This window comes from Canis lupus, chromosome 34 (assembly GCF_011100685.1).
Source record: "Canis lupus familiaris isolate Mischka breed German Shepherd chromosome 34, alternate assembly UU_Cfam_GSD_1.0, whole genome shotgun sequence".
Classification (NCBI taxonomy): domain Eukaryota; kingdom Metazoa; phylum Chordata; class Mammalia; order Carnivora; family Canidae; genus Canis; species Canis lupus.
The window spans coordinates 4,152,756-4,169,198 of NC_049255.1; the positions used below are offsets into that span (position 1 = coordinate 4,152,756).

At 43.7% G+C, this 16,443-nt stretch overlaps 1 long non-coding RNA gene across 1 annotated transcript; it reads right to left on the bottom strand.

The window, feature by feature from the left end:
* Nucleotides 1-12,110: 12,110 nt before the first annotated feature.
* LOC119867419 lies at nucleotides 12,111-13,299 on the bottom strand. Its single transcript, XR_005383491.1, has 2 exons — nucleotides 12,837-13,299; nucleotides 12,111-12,379 (listed from the first exon to the last, which is right to left on the bottom strand). It is a non-coding gene; the product is annotated as an uncharacterized LOC119867419 (long non-coding RNA).
* Between the last annotated feature and the right edge of the window lie 3,144 nt (nucleotides 13,300-16,443).

Genomic DNA, 16,443 nt, shown 5'->3' on the forward strand with positions numbered 1-16,443 from the left:
TGTTGTTGGCGGAGGGGAGAGAGGGAGTTTCCCAGGCTGCCATCAGGAGAGAGAGTGAGGTGGGGAAAGGCAGGAGGGGGCCACTGAGGGACATCCGTAGGACTTTATGAAAGGCGGAGTTGTGGGGGAGAGAGAGCCGCCTGAGTCATAAGTGCTTTGGTTTTTCTAGGGAGAAAGAAAGGCTTTGGCGTTACAGCCCCTGGGGCACACACAGCTGCTGAGCGAGTAACCGCCTGTTTCACCCAGTTGAGTTCCCATAGGAAGATAGCTTCACTTGGAAACTCAGAATTTTTAGAAAGGCTTGCAGCTTCTTTTGGTTTGGGACAAAGCCTTCACTGTCTGTATCCATCAGGTGGGGGTGTATATGCCCTTCTATAATGGGACACGCTGGGACCCCTTCTGTACCATACACCACCCAAGCCCAGGCCCCGCTCCACATTACAAATCCCTCTAGGCTCCTTCTCACTGGCGATGTAAGGCCCACCCCAGGGTCAGCAGAAGTGTGAAAAGGAAATTCTTATCTCCAGAGTCATCCTTTTTCCTCCTCCTTTTCTTATTTCTCTGTTTCTGGGTTTCTTCTTTCTACTCCCCTGTTTTTTTTTTTTTTTTTTTTTTTTGGTTTTTTTTTTTTTTTTACTCCCCTGTTCTTTGGGGAGAACCTGGAACACTCTGGCTGCCCAGTGTTCCCTGCAGGACCTGTTCCTCTGCTGGTGTCATTTCTCCCTCAGCAACAAGGCCCTGGGCTCAGACATAGCCTGGGGTTTGCAGAAAGTGCCCTGGTGTTGGAGAAAAAAATCATTCCCTGAGGCCAGGTGGAGGCCGAAAATCCAGGGTGGGAGCAACACAGAGGCAAGCCAGAGCAATTGGAGGATGCCAACACCCTTGCTGTGATTTATACTTCACTTCATTACTTACCCTGGGGAGACAAGTTCACAGTCAGGGAGGACTGCTAGCACAGAGGCTTCGAGTGGGAAAGAGCATGATGAATTTGGTGAGACTGAGTAATTGGGACAGGTGTGGGGGCAGTTTCTCGACCTTGACGTTTTTTGCCTGACACTTTTTCCCTGGGGAATTCCTGGAATTAGCTCAGACTACAGAGGTGGTCAAATGTTGGTGTGGCTCTGGTCCCCATGTGAGCATCGCTCCTTATTGCCAGAGAGGTGACAAGTTAGGCAGTCCATGGTGACAGGGGGGTTGAGCTGGAACTGCACACACAAGGATTATCCTCTGTGCCTGTACTCCAGGGACCTCCCGGCATTCTGGTGCTAGTCGACAGTTATGTTCAAGGTTGCCCACATCCTTTTGAGAATTGGATCCTTTCATAATTTTACAACATTATGAAATGTTTAGACATCAGGACACCCAGGGGAGTTGACACACGATTAGATAATAATAGTGTTTTTTAAAATAGCTAATGGATTCCATGTTACTTTTCTGTTAGTTGATGGTTAAAATCCCCATAAAAACCACAGGGTTGGATTTCTATGAATCATCTATAAGTGGTTTCTGATGGTTTTAAAATAAGGATTAACTACATCAAAGCTGGAGTCAATGCAAGCTTCTAATCCAAAATAAATCTTTAGCTTAATTTCATCCAGTTTCAGATCCAAAAGCTAATTTAATTAATATTTATATAAGCTTTAAACATTATTAACAGTAGAGTGGTGCTTTGTTACAGTCACAGCCCCCCGATGAGTAGCGTCTCTGTGCCCTTTACTGCTTTAAAATATAACTTTGTTGCTCCCCCTTAAATCAAGCCATAGGACTTATTTCTCCAACCCTTGACCTTGGGCTGGCCTGGCAACTTGCTTTGACCAACCGAATGCAGCAGAAATGACATAGTGCAACCTATAAGACTGGGCCTTAAGAGAGATTGTGAATTCTCTTGTCAATCTCTTGGAACACTCGGAGACCACATGGAGGGCAAGGCCCAGCTGACTGCCATTACCAAGGCCCCAGACATGTGAATGAAGCCACCTTAGACTTCAGCCTCAGCTTCTCTCCAAGCTGTCTGAATTCAGGTGGCCAGCAGAAACTTGAGAAACCATACAATTAGTGGCTCTAAGTCACTAAATTTTAAGGATGTTTGTTATGCAGCAGGAGCTAACCAATACAAACAGTACCCTAAATGGTGACAGAACCGTGTCCTTTTTCTATGAAAATTGACACTGTCTCTAAAAACAAATGAGAAAGTCTCCCACTTTCCAGAACAGTAAGGTAGGGTTTCTTCCTTTGAAAAAAAAAAAAAAAAGCAGAGTTATTCAAGAAAGTGTGTGAATTTAGATTTAAATGCTGAACTATAATAATGCTTACCCATTAAGAAAAAGAAAACTGAGTTTTATTATTTAAACTAAGAGATAGTTTAGGGAGAAAGAAAAAGAAATTGCTAAATGAGTCCAGTGATTGACTCTAATTTTCTCCTTATTGGTGCTTTGCTTGCTTTCAACTAAAAGGAGTTGGGACCTGCTGTCCTTTGCATGTGGCTTTGGATTAGCAAAATTGTGCTCTTCCTTTCTGTCACTTTCTGATGCTGACACTTCCTTCCTAGTAGCTCTCATCACACTAGTAGACTCTGGGCTCTTAAACGGGCCTCACCACCTTTCTCTCTTACTGGGATTTAATGGAAACAATATCAGGGTGTCAGAAGGGATCTCTCTGCTGTTTTGTTGAACATATATTGACTTCTTTCATGGGGTTCCCTTGAGATTAAGGAATTTGATACCACAAGTTATTTCTCCATTCACTGAATACTGAGCAATAAGTATCCAAAGAAAAAAAGCAAGTTAAAGAATTATTGTTCAGACTTTTGGATATTTGTCTCTATGTATTTTAATTATTTTAGATATTTATATATTATAAAATAAACATTTGACTTTGCTGCACAGTTCTATAAGTTTTAAATATGTGTAGATGTGTGTATTGACCACCCGCTTCAGCTCCAGGAACACTGCCATCGCCCCAGGAAACTTCCTCGTGTACCCTGTTGTCAAGTCCTCACAACCCCCAGCTCCCGGCAACAACAAATCTGTTCTTTCTTCTTCCAGTTTTGCTTTTCCAGAATGTCGTATGAATGAGATCAGTTGTAAGTGACGTTTTGAGACCAGTTTCTTTCACTCATGCATCCATGTTTTGGGGCGTCTGAATACTTTGCTCCTTTTTATATCCGAGTAACATTCCATTGCCTAGGTATATCACTGTTTGTCTATCAGCTCACCCATTGAAAGATGTTTGGGTCGTTTCTTACTTGGGGCAATTATGAATAGGGCTGCTGTAAATGTCTCTTCATTTTGTTTGTTTGTTTATTCTCTGCACCCAGCGTGGAGTTCAAACTCATGACCCTGAGATCAAGAGTCCCACGTTTCTCCAACTGAGCCAGCCAGGTGCCCCAGTGTCGCTTCATTTTAATTCATAAAACGGGAATGCTGTTTACTTCAAAACTGCTTTATCAGTAGAAATATTAAACTGTACTTTGCGATATTTTGATTTTTATTTAAAATGTTTATTCCAGGGGCACCTGGTTGGCTCAGTTGGTTGAGCGTCCAATTCTTGGTTTTGGCTCAGGTCATGAACTCCTGGGTGGTGGTATCAGCCCCACATAGGGCTCTGTGCTCAGTGGGAGTCTGCTTGAGATTCTCTCTCCCTCTCCTGCCCGTCCCGCTCATATTCTCTCTCTCTGAAATAAATAAATAAATCTTTGAAAAAATATAAATAAAGTCTTTATTCCATTAGTTTCAGGGTGTTAAATGAGCATCTCCTTCGCATAATCACTGTACTTTTTTTTTAATTTTTTTTTTAATTTATTTATGATAGTCACAGAGAGAGAGAGAGAGAGAGGCAGAGACTCAGGCAGAGGGAGAAGCAGGCTCCATGCACTGGGAGCCCGATGTGGGATTTGATCCCGGGTCTCCAGGATCGCGCCCTGGGCCAAAGGCAGGCGCCAAACCGCTGCGCCACCCAGGGATCCCGCATAATCACTACTAAATAAATATATATATTTTTTAATTTTTTATTTTTTAAAATATTTTATTTATTTAATCATGAGAGACACACAGAGAGAGAGAGAGAGGCAGAGACATAGGCAGAGGGAGAAGCAGGCTCCATGCAGGGAGCCCGATGTGGGACTCGATCCCAGGTCCCTAGGATCATGGCCTGGGCCAAAGGCAGCACTAAACCGCTGAGCCACCCAGGCTGCCCTACTAAATATATTTTTATTGAATAACTACCCACAAATTTTATTTATATATTTATTTAAAGAGTTCATTTATTTATTTTATTTTAGAGAGATAGAGAGAGAGAGAGAGTGCGCACGAGCAGGGGGAGGGAGAGAGGGAGACGGAGAATCTTAAGCAGGCTCCATGCCCAGTGTAGAGCCGGACACAAGGCTGTATCTCACAACCTTGAGGTCATGATCTGAGCGGAAACCAAGAGTCAGGTGCTCAATTGACTGAGCCACCCAAGTGCCCCTGCACCCACAAATTTTATTTCATTTGTTTTAATTCCAGTGTAGCTAACATAAGTGTTATATTAGTTTCAGATGTACCATCCAGTGATTCAGCGGTTCCATATATTACTTATCGCTCATCAAAATAAGTGTACTCTTAATCCCCTTCACCTAGTTCACCCATTCCCCTCCACCTCCCCTCTGATAACCATCTGTTTGTTTTCCATAGCTAAGAGTCCATTTTTTTGTCTCTTTCTCTCTTTTTTCCTTTGTCCATTTGTGTATGACTGGACCCCTGGACCCCAGGATCACACCCTGAGCTGAAGGCAGACACGCAACTGCTGAGCCACCCAGGCATCCCTGGCTGCCTCATTCCTATTATTTCTTTTAAATTTAAGATGTACAGTATAATGGTTTGATTTACATACACTGTGAAATGGTCACCACAATAGGTTTGGTTGGCATCCATCACCTCATATAGATAGAATAAAAAGAAGAGGGTGAAAATGTATCCTGTGGGGAGAGCTCTTTGGATCTACTCTCCTGCCTTTCCTGTATATCCCAGAGCAGTGTGAACTGAAGACCTCATGTTGTGCATGACATCCCCAGCACTTATTTCTCTTATAACTGCAAGGTTATGCCTTTTGACTCCCTTCCTCCAACTTTCCCTCCTCCCATCCTCAGATCTTTTTAGCTGCATTTCAACATGTAATATAACTTATTTCCTTTTACAGTGTTTTTGTTGTTTGAATTAACAATAAAAAAATTCCTGGGGTGCCTGGCTGGCTCAGTTGGTAGAGTATGTGACTCTTGATCTCAGGGTTTTAAGTTTGAGCTGCACAGTAGGTGTAGAGATTACTTAAAAGTAAAGTAAATATTTTTTAAAAGATTTATTTATTTATTTATTTATTTGAGAGAGAGAGAGAGAGAGAGCACAAGCAGGAGGGGCAGAGGGAGAGGAGAGAGAATCCCCAGTAGACTCCTTGCTGAGTGTGGAGCCCAATTTAGAGCTCAATCCCACAACCTTGAGATCATGACCTGAACTGAAACCAAGAGTTGGACGCTCAACTGAGTAGGCAACCCAGATACACCCTCCACCCCCAAGAAAAATCCTAAAAAAAAAAAAAAAGAATCCTGAATACTGAATAACTACAGGAAATCTAACAAATTACAGTTACAAAGAGAACCAAACTTAAGTTCTCTGAATTGTTTCCACGTGGTAAATAAACTAAATAAGACTCCATCCCCAAATCGAAAGTCAAATTACTGATTTAGTTGCCCATGTTAAGGTTGATGTGACATGGCTGACCTTCCAATAGGTCAAATTCTCTTAAGGGTCCCAAGAATATCAAACACCAAATATGTACAGATTTTACCCAACAGATTTCATCTTCAGACTATGTTTTTGAGATGTACCTGGCTGGTTCAGTCAGTAGAGCATGTGAGTCTTGATCTCAGGGTTGTGAGTTAGAGCCCCAGCTGGGTATAGAGATCAGTTAAAAATAAAATTTAAAAAGGATACAATGGGGATCCCTGGGTGGTGCAGCAGTTTAGTGCCAGCCTTTGGCCCAGGGCACGATCCTGGAGACTCGGAATCGAATCCCACGTCGGGCTCCCGGTACATGGAGCCTGCTTCTCCCTCTGCCTATGTCTCTGCCTCTCTCTCTGTGTGACTATCACAAATAAATTTTAAAAAATTAAAAAAAAATTAAAAAAAATTAAAAGGATACAATGGTTTTGAGTGTCAAAAGTTTTTGATACTTAATTCTAAATCCTCCCAGACTAAACGATATTTGTGCACAGAAGAGGAAGATAGTCAGCCCTCTGGCTCATTGAGGCGACTACGGCCAGGGGCTTCAGGCAACTATGAGCCTGAATATCACAGATTAAGGCTGGGTCTCTTGGTGCCTCGCAGTTGTGCTGGGAGCCCTGTCTACAGCTGTTCTGTCAGTGAATCCATAATTTCTAGAAGATGCATTGGTGTGGCCTGAGTCCCTATGCTCCAGTTACACATATTCCTGAATTCAAATACTTTTGACTTTAATAGATATGTAAATGTCTGTTCCTTTCAACACAAAATAATTTAAAACTTATTGGAATCTTGCTTTCTCTTATTTTTTTTTCAGACTACACATAACTCCTATAGGTATTTAAAATGCTCTCCAGGGACACCTGGATGGCTCAGTGGGTTAAGGGTTTTAGTGGCTGCCTAGGCTTAGGTCTTGATCCTGGAGTCCTGGGATGGAGTCCCACATCAGGCTTCCTGCTCAGCGGGGAGTCTGCTTCTGCCTCTTGCTCTGCCCCTCCCCGCTGTATTTTCTCTCTCTCAAATAAATAAATAAAATCTCAAAAAAAAAATTGCTCTCCAACTCAATTCTGCAAATCACACACACGTACCAATTTACAGGTTTTCCCCTGGCTGAGGCCTGGTGAGAAGGCTACATGAGCTATGTGGTCCATGTTCTAATACTTGGAGCCAGCGTCTGTGGCATTGATTAGAAAGACTCTTGTAGGGACACCTGGGTGGCTCAGGGGTTGAGCATCTGTCTTTGGCTCAGGGCATGATCCCAGGGTTCCAGGATGGAGTCCCACATCGGGCTCCCCGAGGAAGTCTGCTTCTCCCTCTGCCTGTGTCTCTGCCTCTCTCTGTGTCTCTCATGAATACATAAATAAAGTCTTTTAAAAAAGAGAGAAAGAAAAAGAAAAAGAGTCTTGTAACTAAGTTAAGGATCTTGAAATGAGATCTTCCTGGATAATCCAGGAGGGCTGTATATATGACATGTGTCCTTCTAGGAGGCAGAAGAGAAGAAGCTACAGACACAGAAAAGGTCATACGAAGGTGGAAGTGGAGACTGGAATGAGGCAATAGCAGGATCAGGACCTCCTTGAGCCTCCAGAGCTATGAGTTCTGGGGAAGGATTCTGGCCTTAGAGGGAGGACTACCCAGCCAGAATTCTGGTCTCCAGAACTGTGAGATAAGGCATTTCTGTTATTTTAAGCTGCTGTGGCAGCCCCAGGAAACTAACGCAGGTGTGTTTGGGGCACACCTGGGTGAGGCAGGTTTCAGCGTGTATGTAAAGACTCTTGAGTTGCAAGTGTAGAAATCTAGTGACACTATCTTATTCATAAGAGAGTCACTTGTAAGGATGTGAGAGTCAATACTAGAATTGATTGTCAAGAAAAGGTCAGAAAGGGATGAGAACTAGGACCTGGAATGCTGGAAGGACCCTGTTTATCTTTGTGTCTGCTTCATTGTTTTATTTCTATTTTTTTATTTTTTAAGATTTTGTTTATTTATTCATAGAGACACACACACACACAGAGAAAGAGAGAGAGGCAGAGAGAGAAGCAGGCTCCATATAGGATGCCTGACATGGGACTTGATCCTGGGTCTCCAGGACCACACCCCAGGCTGCAGATGGTGCTAAATTGCTGCGTCACCATGGCTACCCCATTGTTTTATTTTTAAATATGGCCACCTTATTGGTCCTGTATGTAGGTGGTACTATTCTAGCCACACAGGGAAACTGGCTAGTCTTCATTCACCCCAAAACCAACTTGGAAAACTCAGCCCCCCACCTCCAGTTTGATTCACCATGGTGCTGGGGGCAAGCTTTGCCACCTAAACCTGGCTGCCAGGTGCCTATGTCTCTGAATCAGGATGCTGATTCTTTGAGAAAAGCAGATGCTCAGTGGTGTCTACCAGTAGCAGCCGCCTTGTTGTGCTCTGTTGTATCAGCTACTGCCCCCTCCCCATGCTGCCTAAAAAACCCAAAATGAAGTACCTAGAAATAACATTTATTTGCACTGATCTGCAGGGCAGCTGATCTAGGCTGGGCTTGGCTGGACAGTCTTGGGGCTCAGGTTCAGGGGATGACGGCTACCAGGGAGAAGCTCTTCTCATGGTGATGGCAAAGGTACAGGAGGGACAGCTCAGAATGGCAGGCATGCTTCTAGCCTTTGCTTGCATCATGTGCGCTAACACCCTTTTGGCCAAAACATTATATTGCTGAGCCTTGCATTGGTGGAGCGGGGAAGTATACCTCTTATGGAGGTTAGGTGGGTAGGAGAGGAGTTTTGAACAATAATCTGACCTTTCACATGGTACAAGATTTTTAGTAATGGAACCAAATGATCAAACATAATACCACTGTTAATCTGACACCTACCTTTTTGCACCCCCCCAATGTACTAGAACACGAAGTTCTTAAAACAACATACCAAGACTCCTGCCAAAAATGTTTGGATTGAACCTCACTAAGACTTTGAACCTAACTTCCAGTACATAGGAGATGTAAGGAGGGGTAGAAGGATGAGTTGAGTGGATACTCTATGAGTTATCGATTGCTGAGTAACAAATTACTGCCCCCCCAAACTGAGCTACTTAAACAACAATGGACAGTAAGTATTTCACAGGGTAGTGCAAGAGAAAGCAAGAAGGCCAGGTATGACCTAGTCTCAGAAGGCATAAGCTGTCATTTTTGTTCGTTCTGTTTGTTAGAAATAAGTCAGAGTACAGCCATCTTTTGAATCAGGAGAATCAAAGAATTTGTGGACATATTTAAAAATTACCACTGGGGTTATTTTAGGTGAAAAGAGAAAAAGAGATCAAAAGCAATGTTTCACATTCCTGACTGGATTCCTAGATTTTTTTTTAAGCCCTAAAAGTAATTTGGGAGCCAACTGGGGAAACTTGGATGTGAAATAAGTATTAGATGAATTAGGGAATTATTGATAATTTTCGTAGGTGTGACAAAGGTGTTGTGGCAATGTGGAAGAAGGTCCTTATTCTTAGAACATGCGGATGGAAGTATTTAGCAGTGAAATGGCTTGATGTCTGCAACCTGTTTTCAAAAAGGTGGAAAAAAAAAAGTGAGAGAGATAAAGCAAATGAGCCAAAATATGAACACTGGAATCTCAGTGGAGAGTATATATGTGTTCATTGTACTAATTCTTGACTTTTCATACTTTCAAAATTCTTAAAAATTAAAATGCATAAATATATAAGGATAATATGGGTCTGGGTGAAGTTCTCCAATTCAAGGCTGAGGAATTAGGTTGTCATCCTTGGCTTGCCCACAAGGAAAATGAGAACTTTCATCTTTAAGTAAATGTTCTTCTCTTATCTAGTATTTCTGGCCCGTGGGTGTCTCATTAGCTTCAGGGAACATTCTTTCTGAAGGAGACCCACAAAGAAATCCCTCGTATGTGTGGCGCTCCCTCTGCTAAGCCAGGCTGAGAAGCCACCGTGAGGACTGAGGATATTAAGGACATTTAGGGAAAGCAGAACAAATCAGAAATTGGTATCAAGGAAAAAAGTCAATATACTTCACAAAAATCAGAAGTTGTAGGACCTTCAATGAATGGCTGAGGTAAGGAAGAGGGGTGGGGAAGAAAAGCCCCTTCATACTTGCAGCCCAGCATTTCACAGATCACCACCAGGAACCTTCTACCTGTTAGGACTCCTGCAAGAAATGGAGGCAGGTCCATAATTAAACAAAGACTCAGGACAGTGCATCTATAACAAGCTCACATTTGCTACTTTAAAGTCCCCAAAGGGAATCTTACATGTTTGAGTTTGAGATTAACAACAGAGTGAATGAATGAAGAAAGTATTAGTTCAACATCCTATAGTAGTTTAATAACTCCTTGACACAAAACCATCTCATCCCTTTGGCGCCAGGCATTATTCTTACAATCAGGTATTGATTTTATTTTATTTTATTTTTTAAGATTTATTTATTTATTTATGATAGACAGAGAGAGAGAGAGAGGCAGAGACACAGGAGGAGAGAGAAGCAGGCTCCATGCTGGGAGCCCGATGTGGGACTCCATCCCGGGACCCCAGGATCGCGCCCTGGGCCAAAGGCAGGCACCAAACTGCTGAGCCACCCAGGGATCCCCTCGGTATTGATTTTAAAATCACAGTCAACAGAAGTACACTTAAAAGGAAGCAGATAAAATCAGAATGTGGGGACCTTCTACAGGGGAACAACCTAACGAGGAGACTACTCCAGATTAAAAGAGCATTAAGAAAAAAGAAAACCTCAAGGCACATAGTGGCTCCATAGGTTAAGCATCTAATTCTTGATCTCAGCTTGAGTCTTGATCCCGTGGTTGTGAGTTCAAGTCCTACATTGGGCTCTATGCCGACAGGGAGCCTACTTAAGAAAAAAAATTTTTTTAAAAAGAAAACCTCAAAACTTGGAAATAGGAAATGCATGACTTCTTCTCCTTGCCTTTCAATATCATGTCAGGACACTAAAACTTTGGGGCTGGGGGTGGAGGCAGTAGGTACACCTTCATTTCAGACCGTTTAAGGTTCATTAAGATATTTGACAATTCTGTGATGGGAAGGGGATACCATGCACAAAGCTAAAAGATGCAAATGATTCTAATCTGACATAGGGATATAAGGTTGAGATGACTTTTGTCTGGTTGGGATGCAAATGATCCTATCTGGTTTCAAAGATAATAAAAAATGTTTTGATGATCGGTTTTATTGCCTGGGAGGTTGTTAACCAGACTTCTAAACACATAACTGAGCAATCCTTCTCCAGGGCTTTCATCTCTCAGAGTTTCTTTTAACCAGTTTAACCATCCTGCTGCTTTCTTCATTAATGAGTTAATTAAATAGTTGATACCTAGTTACTTAGGGTTAATAGGAGACTTGTGGTTTTGCCTTTTTGAAAATTCTACTTTGAAAAGTGACTTGAAAGACTTAACATAGAACAAAATATGTGGACTTTATTTGGATCCTGTTCTCCAATAAACCAGTTATAAAGGCATTTTTAGGGAGATGGAGGACATTTACAAGTGGACCTAGGTATGAGGGGATATATTTTTTAAGATTTTATTTATTTATTTGAGAGTGAGAAAGAGAGCACAAGCAGGGGGAGGGGCAGAGAGAGGGGGAGAAGCAGGCTCCCTGCTGAGCAGATAGCCCCAAACAGGGCCTCGATCCCAGGATCCCAAGATCATGACTTGAGCCAAAGATAGAGGCTTAATCCACTGAGCCACCCAAGCGCCCTTAGGCATTAGATAATATTAAGGAATATTTTTCATTTTCTTAGATGTGAAGATGGCATTGTGGTATGAAGGAAAATTATAGGTGTGTTTAAGTGTATTAGTTATCTAGTGTGTGTAACAAATTACCTAAATCATACTATTTTCAATGTAGGCCAACAGATCAGGAGGTGACTACCATTGATTTGTTATTCACCCCCAAAGATGGGAGTACACCATGCCTCAGTTGGGCCACATGAGGAAGCACAGGGTCGTCCAGGAGGCAGAGGGAATGACGGAAACATGTGGGCAAGAGCCTTTGCTGTGCTTTTCCACCAGAAGACTAAGCACGACAGGGAAAGCAAGTTTAAGATTGGCCAGTCTGCATAGTTTCAGGGGGCTCTGAGGCATAGGGGCTACCTCCAGTTGTCTGGTACCTGGCCCTGGGCTGATTAGTGCAGGCAGACAGTAGCCCAGAGTGTGGGTGCCCTGGGAGAGTCCAATAAGGAAGTGATTTGGAGCGTAGGCTCTGGGTTGCTTGGTTTGCATATGAAAGGTCTTCACCCCTTGGGAATTGGCTTAGCCCTGGAAAGACGATGATCTCTCCACGGTCAGCAAGGCTCCAGATGTCAAAGTATCAGGACCAAATGATTACTATACACAGTGATTTTAAATTATTTTTATTATTTCACATAGTTTCTGAGGGCCAGGATCTGGGAGTGGCTTAGCCAGGTGCCTCTGGTCCAGGTCTCTTAGGAGGTTGTGGTCAGGATGCTGGCCAGAACCGTGGTCATCTGACACTGGCCTGGGGCTGGACGCTCTGTGTCCACGACAGCCTAGGCATATGGTGTTGGAAAGAAGCCCTGGCTCATTGCTGATTTGGATCAGCTGTCTGAGTTCGTCACCATGTGGGTCTCTTGATAGGGCTGCTGGCTTCCCTCAGAGACAGAGAGATACAGAGGGAGGATGAGAGAAAGGTAAGCCTCACTTGAAAAATAGGTTAACATCAGCAGTACCATCTCTTCCGCTGTATACTATGGGTCACACAGACTAACTGTGGAGCAGTTGTGGGCAAATGTAACAGAGGTGGGAGATGGTGCCAGCCAACTTGCAGACTACTGCAGCCCACCAAAGATTCATATCCTTCCCACGTGCAAATTAAGTCAACCGCTTCCAGAGGGTCCGGAAGTTTCGTGCCATTTCAGCATCTGCTCTATGTCCAGAATCTCACAATGTAAATCAGGTTTGGGTGTGATTATATTTCCTAAATACAGTTCTTCCGGTACGGTTCTTGACAAGGTATCTTCCCTCCACACCCCCTGTATTAATCAGCACAGGCTGCTGTAACAAAATCCCATAGATTGGGGGCTTATGAACAATGGACACTTACCTGGGTGTCACAGATCAGGGTATCATCATGGTCAAATGTTGGTGAGGACTCTCTTCCTGGTTTGGATCTGGCCACCTTCTTGATATATCATATGGCAGAGAGAGAAAGAACTAGCTCTCTGGTGTCTCCTTATAAGGGTACTAATCCTACCATGACGACCCTACTCTCACAGCCTCATCGAAACCTAACTACCTCTAAAGGCTCCATCTCCACAGACCATCACATTGAGGGGCTAGGGCTTCACCACATGAATTTTGAGGAGACACATTCAGTCCATAACACCCTTTCCCACTGAACATATAATGGGGCAGTCATAGAATAACCACCCTAGACACTCTCCCTCAAAAAGGGAGAAAATGACAGCCAGGAAGAAGTTGCTGGGCCATATAGATTCTAGAGTCTTGTCAGGCAAATACTGTAAGAGTAGGAGCTCTACTCCAAGCCTTTGGACTCTGCCCTCTGGGCTCCTAGTTCTTCCCTGTGAGTCATCCTTCCTTTTCTTGTGAAAGGTATCATGTGTTTGCAGCTGAGTGATTTTCTCAGCCTGCCTCCTGCCAGTAGACTTTTGAGGGTCTAAAGGCCTCTTTTTACTTTGTACTGTCTGCTCTTCCAGTCTGAGCTGGTGGTGTTTCTGTACATGTAGCTCTCTTAAAAACTACGAATTTTCTGTGAATCTCCTCAGTATCTACTCTGTCAGGCAAAGCCAACACCCACAAACGTCTCAGAGATGAACCTTTCCCCACCCTGGGCTTCTGCAGACAGGTGAGGGTCCGTGTGACTATGTGTTCTAGGAGCACGGCCCTTTGATCGACAGGGTCTGTGAGCATCCTTGTCCGTTTGGGCTGCTATAACAAAACACCCCAGACTGTGCAGTTTATAAACAACAGATTATTTATCCCTTGAGGTTCTGGAGGCCAGAAGTCTGAGATCAGGGTGCCAGCATGGTTGAGCGAAGGGCTTCTTCCAGGATGCAGACTTCTCACATGGTGGCAGGGGCCCGGGTGGCTCTGTGGGGTCTCTTTTGTCAGGACTCTGGTCCCATTCAGAGGGCTCTACCTTCATGACCTAATCACCCCAAACACCCTCACTTCCTAACACCACTGCCCTGGGTATTAGGATTTCAAAACATGAATTTGGAGAGGACACAGGCATTCAGGCGACAACAGTGAGATACACCTTTTTTTTTTTTAAGATTTTATTTATTTATTCACTGAGAGACACAAAAAAGGAGAGAGAGAGAGGCAGAGACACAGGCAGAGGGAGAAGCAGGCTCCATGCAGGGAGCCCGAAGCAGGACTTGATCCCGGGTCCCCAGGATCATGACCTGAGCCGTAGGCGGACGCTCAACCACTGAGCCACCCAGGCTCCCCTAGAAATTATTATTCTTGCAGCATGTGAGGGTCAGGAATCTGGGAGCGGCTTAGCCACTTGCTTCTGGTACGAGGTCTCTCATGAGGTTACCATCAAGATGTTGGCTGGGGCTGTGGTCGTCTGAAACCTGACAGGAGCTGGGGGTACACATCCCCAGTGGTCCAGACTCACGGCTGTAGATCTGGGGTTTCTTTGCCTCGTGGGCCTCTCCACGGTGCTACTCATGACAGGGCAGCTGACTTCTCCCAGAGAGTGATCTGAGAGCGAGAGAACGCACGATGGAAGCCACGCAGTCTTTCATCACCTAATACCAGCAGAGACATACACCATCACCATTTCTGTATTCTCTGACCCTGGCATTATGTGGGACGAGACTGCACGAGGGTATGACTTCCCAGAGGCAGGGGACCATTATGCGTCATCGGGGAGGCTGACTACCACAAAGTTTTTGAGGGGCCCAATGTCACGTGGTCTATAGCTTACATACTTCAGCAAAAAGAGATTGATGAAAAAAATGTAGCAGAATTTAGCTTTCTCTGGGGGTGACAAGATGGCTTACTGGCTAAGAATCCTCTAGAAGCCAGTTACTTTCTTTCCTGCCCAGCCTTCTGACCTGTCTTCACCAGCAGTGCTGCCTTGCACACAAGGCACAGCGCTTTCCCAGCTGGCTCCCTGCAGCTGCATTTAGCGGTGGGGCCTGAGTCAGCAGTGTGGCCCCATAAACGGTAACAGATGAGCTGGAATATGTTCTCCCTCAGGTATTATTTCGAGATGTTCTGAAACACACCAGCACTTTTTCAGATTCTGTTCCAAAATTTCTTTAGAGGAACAGCTCCACGGAATACTTTTCATGACCTTGCCTTCAAGGTCAGCGTTAATCATAGGGTTTCGGCAGAGTCAGCAGTCCTGCTGAACTTTGCCTCTGCCCCTTCTGTTAATTCAGCTTGGGCTCATTCAATCCCTGGACTCTTGTTCCTTATTTCATAAGGAAAACTAAAACAACTTTGGAAGGATAACCAGCTGCGTCTGTTGAGTCACAGTTCTTTCATTATAAAGGAACTCCGTGAAATCCTAGTGTTCATTTACACTAAGCATTTCTGTAAGAATGTAACTTAAAAATTTTTTTTGAGCCTGGGTTAAATGTTAACTTGTGTGATGAATTTTCCAGGGGAATTTGGAACTAACATTGTGGAAGCTGAAAAACTTCCATATTGGATGTCATAAGAGATTTGTGCATTTTAAGATAGAAAACAAAAATGTATGTTTAGGGCCGCCCCCTCAGTTTGTTCTTAGTGATAACACTTTGGTGGCTTCTTGGTGATAATTGAATAATTATTCAGATGTTAAAAAAAAAAAAACCCTACTCATTATTTTGGAGAAATTCCAAGGCAGTAAAATAATTTGATTATAGATATTTCAGATTGGGATCTGAAGGGATGTGTTTGAGTAAATCAGTGTATCACAATGCGGAAGACATGTGTGATGGGCTGGCAATGTGTCCTCTTGGCTGGACTAAGCCATTTCCCCCAGAAATGCCTTTTCTTGTATGTTTCCAGTTTGATTGAGCTACAAGGGATATCCTAGCCTGAGAGTTGCACCTGTCTTCCTCCAGCTGGGCTTTTCTTGCTGAACTCATAATGTAAAACTATGGAAAGTTGACACTGACATGACCTGCTCAGATAATCTGGTTCAATTGGGTCCTAAATTTTGTCCACTCTAAGAGTCATCTGGGAAGCTATTTTGTTTGTTTTGTTTTTGTTTTTGTTTTTTTGGAAGCTTTTTGGAAATATGAATTCTCCTGTACCACTTGCGAAGCTTCTGGTCAGGAGATCTGAGCCCAGGACATTCGAATTCCCTTTACAAATTTCCTAAGTGGTTTTGATGATCAGCCAGGTTGGTTTGCTAGTCATTGTGATTTTGGTCTAGTGGTTCTCAGTGTGGTCTTTGGACCAGCATCGTCGCCCAGAATCTTGTTGACCTGGAAATTCCTAAGGTCCATCCTGGACCCCGTGAATCAGAGGCTCTGTAGTTGGGGCCCTGGTACCCCAAGCTCTGGTGTTTTAAGGGGAGAACACTCACAGCCTTTGTCTTGAGAAACCTCGGGTTACTACATTTGTGTAAACAAGGCTTTCTACCACTAGAAGATGATACTTGACCAGTGACCCTGTTTACAGTACACAATGCCAAAGGCATAGTTCTTTAGGAACCTAGATGAGAGGGACGCCTGGTGGCTTAG